Source organism: Arachis duranensis, chromosome 1 (assembly GCF_000817695.3).
Source record: "Arachis duranensis cultivar V14167 chromosome 1, aradu.V14167.gnm2.J7QH, whole genome shotgun sequence".
NCBI lineage: Eukaryota > Viridiplantae > Streptophyta > Magnoliopsida > Fabales > Fabaceae > Arachis > Arachis duranensis.
Genome location: NC_029772.3, coordinates 25,051,012 through 25,066,260, shown reverse-complemented (window position 1 = coordinate 25,066,260; position 15,249 = coordinate 25,051,012). Strand labels below are relative to the sequence as shown.

The following is a 15,249-nucleotide window of genomic DNA, read 5'->3' as shown; positions in this document are numbered from 1 at the left end:
AAGCACAAGATGACTCATAAAATAAGGGTTTATCAGTAGGATCCTTGGTTATAATTGGGCCTTTGTGGGTAGGGGTTAGCAACCGCCAATGTAGTGTCCTCTAGGATTTGAGGGCACTCATCGGTGTAATGAGTAGTACAAGCACAAACACCACATATCCTGGATGGTCCTTTGATCCTAGGAGGTTGAGGTGAAGCATTTATTAAGGCTTGAGGAATTTATTGCCCTTGAGTGATTTGCCTCAACAAAATCGTCATCTCACCAAGGGTCTTAGTCCAAATTGCATCTCTGGAGGGAGAAACCTCACTCAAAGCTTTTGGTTGCAGACTTCTAGCCCTAGAGTGTTGAGTTGAATCTGCTAGGTCCGATATAACTTCCCATGCTTCTGCTGCGGTCTTATTTTTAGTAAATGATCTTCCACTCGCGGCATCCAAGAAAAGCTTATCTTGGTGGTGCATTCCTTGACAGAAATAACTGATCAGAACCAACTAATATATCAGATGGTGAGGACAAGCCTCCAACAACTTCTTAAATCTCTCTAAATATTCATACAAAGTCTCCCCATCCCGTTGCACAATCCAAGAGATCTCTCTTCGCAAGTTGTCTATTTTCTGGGGAGGGTAGAACTTCTCCAAGAATTTTTTTCGCAACAAGTCCCAATTGGATCTAACTTCACCCAACTGAGTATAAAACCACTCCTTCGCTTTTCCCTCAAAAGAGAAAGAGAAAGCGAAGACCAACACCGTGGCTTCATCCGCTCCATGTCTTTTTGCAGTTGCACATGCAACTTGGAAATCCTAAAGGTGCTTCAGAGGATCTTCCCCAGGAAATCCATTGTACTTGGGGAGCAAATTAATTGTGCCGGACTTAAGCTCGAAATTAGGATCCAAGGCTAGATACAGAATTTGAAGTGGTTGCAAGTTAAGATCGGGAGCTCCAGCTTCCTTCAAAGTGATCTTTTGCGGTGGGTCCGCCATAACGGTGTCACCTAAGTCACTCAAAGAGAATTCAGTACTCCCCACAGACAAATATAGAGTCTCCTCGTTGATTGGAGAATGATGGTCACGAATAGGTGGTGATAGTGAATTGGAATGATCCTCAAGGGAGCCCGATTCACTATTCACGAAAGCTAGCCGACGCCGAGCTTGCCTTATACAGGTTAAAGTTCTTTCAATTTCTGGATCAAAAGTGAGGAGGCAATGAAAACATGCAATTATGAAAATAAAAACTAAAGTAGGCAAGTAACAAAAACTAACTTAATAATCTATAACTACTAAAACTAACTAAAGAGGGAAAGTAGTATCTACAATTAATGCCAAGTAGCAAACCAAAAACCAAATATTCATACTATTCACATATTTACACAACCAAAATCATAGCACTCATTGCACTTAAAGTGAATTCCCCGGCAACGGCGCCAAAATTTGACGACGAGCAAATTGCGTGGGTTTGGATTTTCACACTAAAAGAGGATTAACGTTGCAAGCATAGACCAACCCAACAATCGGTCACCGATCAAATTGGAAATTCACAAGATGTGTCACAACTCAAAATCAATTTAAAAACTGAGAGTATTTGACTCCCGGGTCATTTCCCAAGGAATTATTTAAGGGCAATGAGTGTGCGAATTCTGGTTGTAGGGATCAAGGGGTTGTCAATGAAGAAATGAACATATAAAGCAATAAAAGAAGATGCAAAATTGTAATGATCGAACTAATAAAGGAATTAAAGAACCGACTATGTAATATAAACAAGTAAAGTATAAAAGAGATTAACATAGCAATGTATCGAAGATTGAAAGCATAAAAAGGGGCCTTGGCTTGGAGTGAGCTAAGGGTCCTTTCCTTGTTGGAACCACAACTATGACAATTATGATGGGTCAGTCTCACTTGATCAACCCTTACATCGAAAGGTAAGTTAAATGAGCATAAGTGTTCTTAACCTACAAATCCTAAATTGCTTGCTAATTGCCTTAGCAACAACTTAGTGTTAGTAGGAACAAGAACAATTAACAATCCAAGAATTGACACTATAATGTTGGACATTCCAACTCTAGGAACCCAATTGCGCACTTTACCCAAGCCAATAGACAAAAATTTAGTCTAAAACCATGTTTGACATTTCGTCAAACACTTGGTGGGCAAAAAGCTTAAACATGAGAAAAATAACAAAAAGGCTTGAAACTAAAAGCAACAATTGATCTCAATCAACAAGAATAACATAAGAAAGCATAGAACAAACGTCAAACATCAAGTTCATCAACAAGAAATTGAAATTGCAAAAGATAAGTAAAATTGAACTATAACTTGAAGTAGAAGAAAGAGTAATGACAATGTAACTATAAAGAGTAATAACAAGAGAATATTTACAATGAGATTAGCAAAATCCAAGACCAAAAATGGAAAATGGCACTTGAAAGCAAAACCCTGAGATAACCCTAATAGAGAAGATTAAAAACTTAGAGAAAACTAAAACTAAAAACCTCTACTACTACTCCTAAAACTATACTAATGATATGCTCTCCTATGTCCTTCATTCCCCTTCCAATATGAGCTAAAAGACATCAGAAATGGGCCTCCAAAGGTCTCAAATCGCGAGTCACGTGCTTCTTTAATGAAGTCCTGCGCGGACACCTATGCGGACGCGCAGGCGTGTGTGTCCGCACACTTTGCAAAAATCCCATCCTGTGCGTACGCACAAGTAGCTGTGCGCACGCACACTAGGCAATGCATGCCTGGACCCGCGACGTGCTCGAAATCATCCACGTGCTCTGCTTGGGCTCCTATGCGGACGCACAAGAGGCTGTGCGCACGCACACGTCTCTGAACTCAACTCCTTTGATTCTTCATGTTTCCTCCACTTTGCATCCTCTTCTTCCATTTTCTCTAACCCATTCCTACCTTATACACTTGGAATCACTCACAAACACATCAAGGCATCGAATGGAAGGCAAATGGAATAAAAATAGATCAAATTAAGCACAAAAGAGCATATTTTCATAATCAAGCACAATTTGGGAGGAAAGTTCAAAAGCATGCTATTCAAGGGAATAAGTGCAAGTTTATGTGATGATATCCATTGAATTCTAACCAAAAATCATCATTAAATATGGATTCATCATGGTGCTACGCACAAGCTTGTGCGTACGCATGGACCCGGGAGTTCAAAGTTTGAGGTGCGTATGCACGACTGGGTGCGTACGTACAAGAGGGATTTTTTTAACATGAAGGGTGCGTATGCACAATTGGGTGCGCATGCACGTACCAAAGCAATTTATTTTTAGGATGTGTATGCACAACAGTGTGCATATGCACGGACCAGAGAAGTTGGGGGAGGTGTGCGTACGCACGATGCTATGCATACGCATGGAATGTTTTTTTTATGAACAACTTAATCATAAACACGACTTCTTAACCTAACTATTTACATTCTAAGACAAATTAAACTCCAAAATTAACAAGATTTTTAACTTAAAAAAAGACTATTTAAACTTTTCAAATATGCAATTAAAAGCAAAAATCTAGGAAATCAAGCAAACAACCAAGAAAAATATTAAAGAAGTGAAGTTCGGAAGGTTTTATCATGGTGGGGTGTCTCCCACCTAGCACTTTTAGTTATAGTCCTTAAGTTGGACATTTTGGTGAGCCCTTTCTCAAGGAGGCTTGTGCTTGAACTCATTCTTGAACCTCTACCAATGCTTGGACTTCCAATGATCTTCAAAATTTACAATTAAGTGAACCAAGCTTTGATCAAAGTTGAAACAAGCTCCAAGATCCCAAAATTGGTCCTCATCTTGTAATCTCGGATCCCAAACCTTGTATCTACACCCGTCTTCTAATTGATCATCATGATTTCATCTGGGTGGTAAGCATTCAGAATTCTCACTCAAGAACCAAATCATCCTCTGAGATCCATCTAATTTGGCATTCCACCAACCATGAAAATCAAACCTTGGGGGTAATGAGTCTTGCATTATGTTCTCAACTACTACTTAACTCTCTCTTACTCTTTAATCTACAAAGATTCCTAAGTTAACTATCTGTTTCAAGCAAACTATATCCAAGTGGGACATTAAAGTTTAGGGATAAGAATGTTACCCACTCAAATTGTGTATTGGATGGTGATAACTTAGGAAGAGAAGCTTCCAACGGCTTTAGCAATGTGAGTTCCATTCTCTTTTTCTCCTCTTGTATGATCTCCACCTTTTGACAAGCTTTCTCAGACTTGTTTCCTTGTTCAACTTCTCCAAACTCATCAACCACTTCTTTCAATTCCTTGATCTCAACCTCCCCACTTGTTGCAAGTCATGCTTCAACTCCTCTTCTTTCTCTCGAGGTTCCAAGCTCTCTTCTACTCCATATGCTTCAATTGAGTTTGGCTCTTCGTATTCATCCGTGGAAGTGCTCGAATTATTGGAAGAGTGTATTGATACTAAGTAAGATAGAGCTTCGGCTAAGGTAGCCATGATGTTTCCTTGCCTCTATTAGATCTCTTCTTGCTCTTGAAAGAACAATTGAGTCTTCTTCCGTTAATGGTTGTGGAGAAAAATAAGTTTCATCAATTGGGAAAAGGTCTTTATATATGGAAGGGGGTTCATATTGGTGAGAGTGTTGAGGTGATGTGTTTGAGGGTAATTGTTCGAGAGATTCATGGGAGTATTGGTGTTGGAATTGTGGTGGCTCTAAGTGTGGCTGATAAGGTTTTTCATGAGGCACATAAGGTTGGTGCTGGAATGGGTATGGAGTTGGATTATACAGAGGTGTTTGGTGGTGGAATGGGGCTTGAGAAGTTTGTGGTTGAGGATTATGTTGAGAGTATGATTCATAGGCATATGATGGTGAAAGTTCATAATCATAATAAGACCCACTATATCCATTGGATTGGTATGCACCATGGGGAGGATTTTGACCATAGTAAAATGGAGGAGATTGTTGCCATGAAGGTTGTCCATATGCATGTGGCTCCTCCCTCAATTGATTTCCCGTCCCACAATATGAATCGGCATTAAAGTTATCATTTTCTACAACATAATTGCAACCAAACTCCAAGCCAAAAAGGTGAAAATTCATAGAAAAGAGAGAAAATAAAAATAAAAAATATCAAGAAACAAGAAAAATACAATCCTAACTACTAACAAAAACAAGCAAGCAACCAAAAAATAAGCTATTTACATATTAACATATTCACAATAGCCAATAACAAGCTCACATTGTAATTCAATTCAAACCAAAATAAATGAGAGCAGAATTCTGGGTCATTCTCCCTAAAAATTGTAATCAAGTACTCAATTATCAAGAACTCATGAGTTGGGATTTCTCATTCCGTATATATTCCTTGTTTTATCATTAATTTATGACTCAAACATAAGAATTTAAATGGTAGTGTGTTACAATTAGTACAGGCGTTGCAGTGCTTTTCATGTAGCTGATAAGTTGTGTGCACCAACATTGTTGTAAAAGAGGCACCAAAGGATCATTTGTTGCCCTTTTTTAAATCTATTGAATTGTGATCTTGTAACTTTTTTTTTTTTTTGGTATAAGTGATCTTGTAACTCTATTTACTTTTTTAATCACTTTAAGCTTTAAAAGCCCAGAAAATGTGAGTTTGAGGCCTAATAGATAGGTTCCAAGAATAAGAAGCAACAATCGTCAAGGTCCAATAAGCCCAGTTCTTAAACTCTAGTCTCCATTTTGTGGTTGGCATCATCTTCCATCAATAAGATAGTCTTGGTTAACCGACCAAAAATAGAAAAGTTAGTCTTGGATTCTCCAAGAAAAGGGTGAACTTGAATTCAAGTTTTGCACTCTTTAATCACCAAAACGAATATCTTCTCTTCTTTGTATTCGTGAAAATAATTTGTAAATTTTATATCTACGATTTCTTATTTAAAGTGTAGCGTATTTATCATCTTAATAATTAATTTCATATTTTATTATTATTATTCAAATTAAATTTCTATACTTAACAATGATGTAACATGTTTTTAAAAGTATTTTATAATTTATTTTTTTTAACTCATCAACTCTACTTTATTATAATAAATTAATTATATCAATTTATTAATTTAATTAAATATTTAAATATTACATAATTTATTATAATTTATATCAATTAATTAATAATTGTAGTTCACTATATCAAATAATTGATTGATTAATTTATAAAGGGTATAATAAAATTACAAATAAAATAAACAACGTAGATATTACTTAACTATTATATTAGAGATTTTTTAATTGATTAAACCAAATCAATTATGCTAATTGTTTGTATCAATTAATTTATTTGATTAATTTATTAGATATTAAAATAATAGTTTTGCGACCAAGATAATTAAGATATTTTTAACTAAATAATAATACCAACAATAATTAATAATACTAAATAATTAGTAATTAATAATATTAAACTATCCTATTCTATTATACTATCTCAAGTGAAACACCATTTACATTTTTTCTTTTACTTTTTTTTTTCTATATCCTTTTTGTCGTAAATTATTTTTGATATTGGGGTGAAAATAGTATCTTTTAGAATTATGGATAATAAAAGTGTTATTCTCAAATGTAAAATATTTTATTTAAAATATAGAAATCGGACCCTCCAATTTGTTTGGGAATAAAAATCGGACCATCCGATTTATAAAAAACAAAAAGTCGGACCCTCCGATTTGTAAATTTTTTTAAAAATTATAATAAATAAATCGGACTCTCCGATTTGATATTTAAAAAATTTAAAAATTAAATTACAAAATAATCGATAGGTCTGATTACCATATCAAAATAAAACACATGCACACAGCAACAGAATTGAATTACACACATTTATCTTTCATAATAAAAATTTTTAGCCTCTTTTTATACACGATTTATTTAAAATATATTTTAAAATAATCAATACAATTTGTTTATCATATATGAGACTCAATTTATTTATTATCAAATTTATAATTAAATTTTTATATATTTTTTTTAATTAGATTCTTTTACTGTTTTTCCGATAAATAAGTTATAATAAGCATCTATGTAGGAACGAATATCCAAATAAAGAAATGTTAAATAAAACATTTTGACATAAATAACTCCAACCACATCTCGTAAGTTCTGAAGATTCCAACTGTGCTGGAAACTATGTGTATTTAATTTGAAAGATGGGGATTATTTTATTTATCGGATACAAGCTAAGACAGTCACCAAAAAAAAAAAAAAATACAAGCTAATTTAGACAGATCGGGCATTGAGATCAAGAAAAGACAGAGAGGAGAGAAAGCACATTTTTCTCTGGGGTATGGACAAGAGAAAATCTTTATATAATAAACGAGCTAGGATGATCATACTCCGATTACATATCAAAATTAAAAAATATGGCAAATAAAGATAAAGATTTAATGTATAATTAATTTCCTTTGTATAAATAAATATCATAAACACTATGAAATACGGATATATAGTGGTTTGTGAGTACTAAATAGTTTAAGATCATGTTGCTATCGTGCATTTTAAATACAAAATATAGTTTTAGATTACACAGCTGTCAATTTTCAAAAACCATTTTTTGTTAGTATTTTCGTTTTAATTATTATCCAAGTATATAGTACAACTCATATGTTTTTGGCGTATATGTGGTTATGAAGTTGTACTTGTTAATGTTTTATACTTTTATTAAGAAATAATAGGAATTGCAATTTTATAATGGTAACTTGTAAAATATTTAAATTCAACTAGCCTTGTACACCAAAAACGATAAAATAAAATATAAAAAATAGAAATTCAACTTGTCTCAGATAAATAGTATTATATTCGGTTATTAGAAAAATTATTTCTTATATTTATCTTTAAATTTGTAATGTTATAGCAGCTGCTAATGTTACCTAATAACAAAATTTAATTTACTATTCAGGAATTTAGCACATGTGGTAAGACACAATAGTCGGTTAAGGCACAAGGGTATATAGTTAACCCCCTTACACCTCCCATTTCCACCCTCCTCCATTTCTTTATATATGTGTATGTGTCTTTAAAAGGATTAAAGGAATAAATATATGTTTATCCGAGTGCAACTATATAATATTACATGAGAATAAAAATAGAACAAAATATTATTTATTTAATTTTAATTTTAATATTTTGTTTTTATCTCAAATATTTTAAAATAATTTACTATTGTCTCCGACTAACTCCATAAAAATTTAAGAAAAAATTTAAAGAATAATAGAATTTATTATTTTTTATCAGTATTTTCAGTTATTAATTTAATTTATTTAGTCTAGTAATCTAACATACTTTTTGTAACACCCTAATATACAAATTTTTATGCTCGAGTCATAAGTCAATGATACTACAGTGGTACGACTCTCAGGTGGATTTTCTTTTTTTTTATATATATAGATATAGGTAATTTCAAAAGGAGTATTAATCGAGAAGCCTGAAAAGAGTAGGGATAAAATCGCGAAGACGTATCACTCACGTCTCAACAACAAAAATAAACCGTTAAGCCGAACGCGATATATGGACAAGGCATAAAAGAGATTAAGAGATAGATAACAGATAGATATTTATAGCATAAGTAAATAGCCACTAGTCGTGACCCACGAAGTTTAGACCGGTTAGGGTACAGTATGAAAGTAGTTGACAACAGTATATCCTAATCTCTCCCAAAGGAAACATAAGAGCCTCTATAGGCAAGTTCCAAAAGAGTTCAATACATAATATAATCTTTTCAAAACAAAGGTGGAGAGATTCTAAGCAAAACACAAAGTAGAGAAAATAAATATCTTCGCCGTCTTTCAAACGAACCACAGCTCACTTCTGAGCACCTGGACCTGTATCTGAAAAACAAGAGATATATACGGAATGAGAACCCCGGGCCCATGGGTTCCTAGTACGGTAAAAGTGCCAAATAAATAAAATGCACTGCAATAAAAACTCACTTAGCAATCCTAAACTTCTTCACCGAATATCCAGCCTAGATTCTCACTAATCCATGAATAGGCAACTGTCGTAAGGGGATACTAAATCTAGTTCATGTTACACATGTTTCCCAACTCACTGACTCTTCCACGAATCAGACTCAAAATCATAAGCAAAACCATCACCAGTTGTTCTGCCTCAGTAACTCTATATCAATACATCATACCCTCACCTGGAGCTAGTGAAACCACATCACTATGTCTACCCAGGGAGCTCAAATTATCTCATTCAATAATCATCATCATCATGAAATCGCATCACCAATTCATCTCATCAAGAACAACCCTCAACATCCACCGACACTAGCATGAGGGGCCTCTCAGTTGTACAAACACAAGCAATACAGGCAAGTAATACACAAATAAGGTACAAGTAGAACAAGTAGCACATAATCAGGTAACATAGCATATATGATGTAGAAATCCAAAACAAATAGGCAAACCCAAACAATTCAAACATATGCAAATGATGAATGCCTGCCCTATGGCTGATGATATCATCTGTCGGTTATCAAGCCAACCCGACGTGCCCGGTAGCTAACCCAGGCACAGTCTCTCTGTTGCGTATTAATATCATTAGAGGGAATATGTGCCCTGTCACCATTAGAGGGTATCTGCGCCCTGTCGCCATTAGAGGATATCGGTGCCCTTTCACCCTTACAACCAGAGAGAAAACACAAACATGCTTACATTTAATATTTTCCATCATTATTCATTTATCGTATTCGTTCATTCATCATATATGCCTTTATACTCAGCCATAATCCATAATGGCTTTGCCGTAACTCGGCAATAACTCAGCCATCCGGCTCACAGTTCAATCCAGAACTAGCTAATTTATCAACATAGCTCTGCCGTATTCGGCAATAACTCAGCCATCCGGCTCATGGTTCAATTAAGAACCAACCATTTATCAATAAATATAGCCCTTCGAATCATGGCATACACGGTACTTCCACCGCCATCCTCCATATCTCATATAATCATCTTTGATCATCATTGATCACAACTTTTCCCCTTGCTTCATTCGCAATTTACTACATCCCCTAGCTCCTTCTTCTTTGCTAGGCATATCATAATGATTTAATACATAAGGGGTGAGATCGGAGGCTTAGAAGTATGAGATTTAGCTTTTAAAACTCAAAATCAACTTTGGCATGAAAACAGGGCCACGCGCACGCGTACTTCACGCGCACGCGTGGATGGTCACAAAGCTCATCAACGCGTATGCGTCATACATGCAGACGCGGGGATTAAAACACAGCCAGACGATGCGTACGCGTCAGCCATGCGTACGCGTGGGTGCATTTGCGCCCCAGGCACAAAACGGACACAACTCTGGCACAACTCTCGGGAAAATGGCTGGGCATTGGGTGCAGCGCATCAACGCGCACGCGCACACCACGCGCATATGTGGATGGTGCCTTCTTGAAGAACGACGCGTACGTGCCAAGTGCGCCTACGCGTGGAGGGTCATTCTACTAAAAATTTTTCTAAGTTAAAAGCTGCAGAATTCACAGATTCAACCCCTAATCTTCCGACGGACATAACTTTCTCATTTTAAATCGTTTTTCTCCCGTTCTTCGAACGGCATGGACATCCCGGATCCAATTTCACTTCTAAACAAGTTTGGCACAAAACGGAGATCCAAAGTCCACGTTATGTCTCATCAGAGTATACCCAAAAACCATGTTTTCATACAAAACCACAAGGTGCCCTTTTCAAAACAAGCCATTTTCAACCCTTTTTGAAATCAATCAAAATATACCAAAATCAACATCAAGCCTCCTCAACTCATACATTAACACTTTGCCACGATTCACAAAACTGCCATAAAACCATTTTTACCCATTTCAAACAAATGGCTAAATTACAAAGACATCAACATGTCATACATCCTTTCTCATCCCAATTCCCAACAATACTATTTCCAATCAACCATCATTATACATAATCAATGTCATACTCACTATCATGTGGTTTCACCCACAAATCAACCTTAATCTTTCCTCAAGCATATATCACAACATACATATCTCTCATGCATTATCATACCATCAAGGCATCAATAATCATAATCACATATATGACCACATAATATTTCTCAACCAAAACCAAACATACCTCATCTACATAATTTCACCCAAAATTACCAAATTCCACACTTCAACTCCTCAAACGTTATTATTCAATAACCAACCCAATCATTCACATATTCATTTTCTGAAATTTCTCCAATCACTTGTGTCATCATACAATGCACAAATCAACTTACCTTCTTTACTTTTTTCCGGCCTCCGGCCCAAAATTTACGGTCTCCGGCCCAATTTCACAATTTAAATGCATAAACCACAAATCAATACTCATTACCCAATACATCAAATTTTCAATACACCAAGCATACAAGGCCACACAATTCTCAACCCAATCATTAATTCATATTACATACCAACTATGCATATTAGCACCAACCATTTACACAATCCAAACTTAATCCTAGGGACATCTAGCCTAGGAATTCTCATCACACCACACGGTACTTAAATGAAACTTAAACCGTACCTCTTGTAGCCAAACCAATTGAGCCTCTTCTATGGAAGCCTCCACCAACCCTTAGCTCCAAGCCTCACCAAAGCTCCTCAAGCAATATCAATCTCCCAATTTTGCACCAACATTACCAAATACACTAACATAACCAATATCACATACATACATCAACCTAGGGCTCATAAAAATGATAAATCACAAGGGTTTGAGCACTTCTTACCTCAGCCATATGAAGTAGGGATAAAACCCACTTGAAATCCATGTTGGAGTATCCCTAAACACCAAAAATTACAAGATTTCAACACTAACTACCCAAAAACGTGTAATACTGGGAAATTTCGAAAACTGGGCAGAGATTAATGGAATACTCACCACAAAACTTAAATAGATTTGTAGATGTTGAGAAGAGCGATGCGTGGCCGCAAACGGCTCGTCAATCGGAGCTCCGTAGCTCAAGTTATGGTGGTTTGAATATCAAAGAGAGTTAGATTTTCTCTCTTCTCTTCTCTCTTCTCAATTTCAACGCCCCAACCCTTCCTTTTAGGGTAAAATGAGCTGAAATGCTCATAACTAATATTTATATATGTTGGGTCTTTGGCCCACTTAGGTCCGGTTCACTTATTTTTGTCCGTTGGCCCAATTTTGGACCAAAATCTTTAAGATTAGCGCTCTAAATCGCACTTCAAATATTTCTACCTCCCTTAATTATAATTCCTCATTTCTTAATCCTATTTACTCATAATCAATTTTCTTAGCTGCAGTACCAGACAGGTCTCAGCCGGTACTGCCGGTCAAAATTCCACTGCGCGCTTTTACGCAGAAAACTATGTCTTCTGACTCGAAAAAATTCACTGAATCCAAATATCATATTTAAATCATCAAATTCCAATTGCCAAATCTTCCAACCATATTCGCTCCTACTTAACTTATTATTCAATTAATTTTGGTTAGACTGGGTATTACACTTTTAGCCTACATTTTTAAATAATACGGACTAATTATTGCTTAAAAAGAATAATTTTACTAACTCTCTCTAATATTCATAGAAAATTATTAATGATGCTAGCTTAGTGACATATACTCCTCTAAAAGACCACAAGAATCGACCTACTGATAACCATGGATGACGCTTGCCCTCGATGCCGGCAACATGAAGAATCAACCCTCCATGTCCTTCGGGACTGCCCTTATGCTAAAAGAGTTTGGCAAAGGCTTACCCCAACGGATGGCATCAATTCCTTCTTCAACACCAGCCTCAACGATTGGCTGTCCTTAAACATTACCTCTAATAACTACTGGTCTTGCCTATTTGGAGTGGCTATTTCATCTTTATGGTTCTTTCGGAATAAACTAGTTTTCAACAATGAGATTGTTGATGCTACTGCGGTTAGCTACCAAATTCGAGCGTGGGCTCAGGAGTTTTGGAAGGTGGTGGAGAGCAACCTTAATCCGAGAAATACTCAAGCTGCTAGCAGGTGCCTCATTGGCTGGTCAAGATCAGAGGAAAACTGTGTTAAGTTAAATGTTGACAGTTCCTGGTATGCTCAGAGAAGTAACGCCGCCTGTGGGGGAGTGTTTAGGGACTCAACTAGAAGATTTTTGAAAGGCTATTCAGGTAATCTAGAAAACTGTTCATGCATGCAGAACTGTGGGCAGTCGCCCATGGGCTGACCATTGCTGCAACACACGGGTATACAAATCTGGTAGTTGAGTCCGATTCGGCTGCTGCCATTAACTTCATCAAGCATGGGTGTTCCCCAACCCATCATTGTGCCCCTCTTGTTCAAGACATCAGGAACCTAGCAGCCCGGCTTCAACAAACCTCTTGGATACACGCCCTCCGTGAAGCTAACACGGTGGCTGATCAACTCGCAAAGAAGGGACATGACCTCTCCCTTGGACTTCACCTTTTTGACAAAGCTCCCCCGAACATCGAGTATGCCCTGTTATGTGACTGCATAGGGACCCTTATGATGGTGTTTTTGCGGAAAACGAATTTTTCAACACACAAATCCAACCGGCAAGTGTACCGGGTCGCATCAAGTAGTAATAACTCACAAGAGTGAGGTCGATCCCACAGGGATTGATGGATCAAGCAACTTTAGTGGGTGATTAGTTTAGTCAAGCTAACATTGAAGTGAATTTGGATGAAGTGTAGCCAACAGAAAGTAAATGGCAAGGAATTAAAAGTGCAGAATAATTAAATTGCTGAAACTTAAATTGCAAGAAACGTAAATTGCATCAAAAGTAAAGGGGTTGGGTGCTGGAAATTAAAGAGAGAAATAGATTAAGCAACTAGAAATTTAAATTGCAGAAAATGTAAATGTGCAGAAAGTGCAGAATGCAGGAAAGGAAATTGTAGAAAAGTAAATGTAGCAGAAGAGGAATGAAACAGAAAGTAAAATGTAGCTCAATTTCAATAGCTAAGGAAAAGTTGAAGATCTCAGGGGTGGAGGAGACTAGAAAACAAGTCTAGATCTCAATCCCTTCCTTGATCAAAGTAGAAAGCAAATTGAAGAAGAAAGAAAGATGAAAACCGTAGAGAAAAACTTGGATCCAAAACTCAATTCACTGAATTATGCAGAAAATCAACAAAGAGCAATCTTAGATCAAGAATGAAACAGAATTCCTTCAAATCTCAATCCAAGATTCAAGCAGAAAGGAAAATTAAAAGAGAGAGCTATCAAATCCTAATATTCCTTAGTGGAGCTCCCCCCTCTCTGAAATGAGAGTGATGCCTTTATATAGGCTTTTCAAAGTGAAAAATGAAAATGAAATTAAAACAAATTACAAAAATGAAAATCCTAATTTAATTGATCCATGTGCCTTTGAGTGATGATGTGGGCTTTGCTTGCTTTGGATTTGAGGAGAGATGGGTCTTGGATGGCCTTGGTTCAATTGGTGAAGATTTGGGTTCAAAGGGAATTTGAATTGAATTTTGACCCATGGGTGTTCCCAGGAGGCTGCCCTGCCCTTGTGGAGGGCAGAGCAGGGAAATTGTGCGTGCGGCTTGGTGTGGGCGTGGTGCGGGCTTGGTGTGTGAAGATGCTGCCCTGCCCTTGTGGAGGGCAGGGCAGAAAATGTTCGTGCGCCCTTGGTGCGAGCGTGGTGTGCAAGTTGGTGCTACAGGATGCTGCCCTGCCCTTGCGGAGGGCAGGGCAGAAAAAATTGGTGCGCCAGAATTGTGCCACGGTGCGCTGCTGGTGCTGCCAGATGATGCTGCGGTGCGCCAGAAGGGTGCCTTGGTGCGCCAGAATTGTGCACCAACAAAATGCTGCCCTGCCCTCGCGGAGGGCAGGGCAGTTTTTTCACTTTTATGTCCCGAGTTCGAAACTTGGATGCTACACATGCTACTTATTTTCCTTGGTTTTCTTGGCACCAAAGTATGGCCTAGTTTCTTGCTTTCTCATGGCCCTTAAAGATGCCTTTCGTTCCTGCCTCAATTTTACGCCAAATATGGATTGCTATATATCGTTGGAAAGCTCTGAATGTCAGCTTTCCAACGCAACTGGAAGCACATCAATCGGACGTCTGTAGCTCAAGTTATAGCCCTTTGAAGTAGGCATGGTCATGCTGTGATCGGCCAGATTTTAACTTAGCGAAAATTTTGCTCCAACCTCACTTTGTTTCATCATGATTCTGCCCTGCCCTTGGCAAGGGCAGGGCAGTGTGCGTGCTGGCTGCTTCCTTCCTTGATTTGGTCATGGGCCACGGTTTTAAAAGCGTGGCCTAAG

The 15,249-nt window shown here is 37.1% G+C and overlaps 1 non-coding gene across 1 annotated transcript; it reads left to right on the top strand.

Annotated features, from left to right (window-relative positions):
• The first annotated feature begins 495 nt into the window (after positions 1-495).
• On the top strand, positions 496-602 carry LOC127742583 (small nucleolar RNA R71). The gene has a single exon (XR_008003926.1). It is a non-coding gene; the product is annotated as a small nucleolar RNA R71 (small nucleolar RNA).
• Positions 603-15,249: the final 14,647 nt, after the last annotated feature.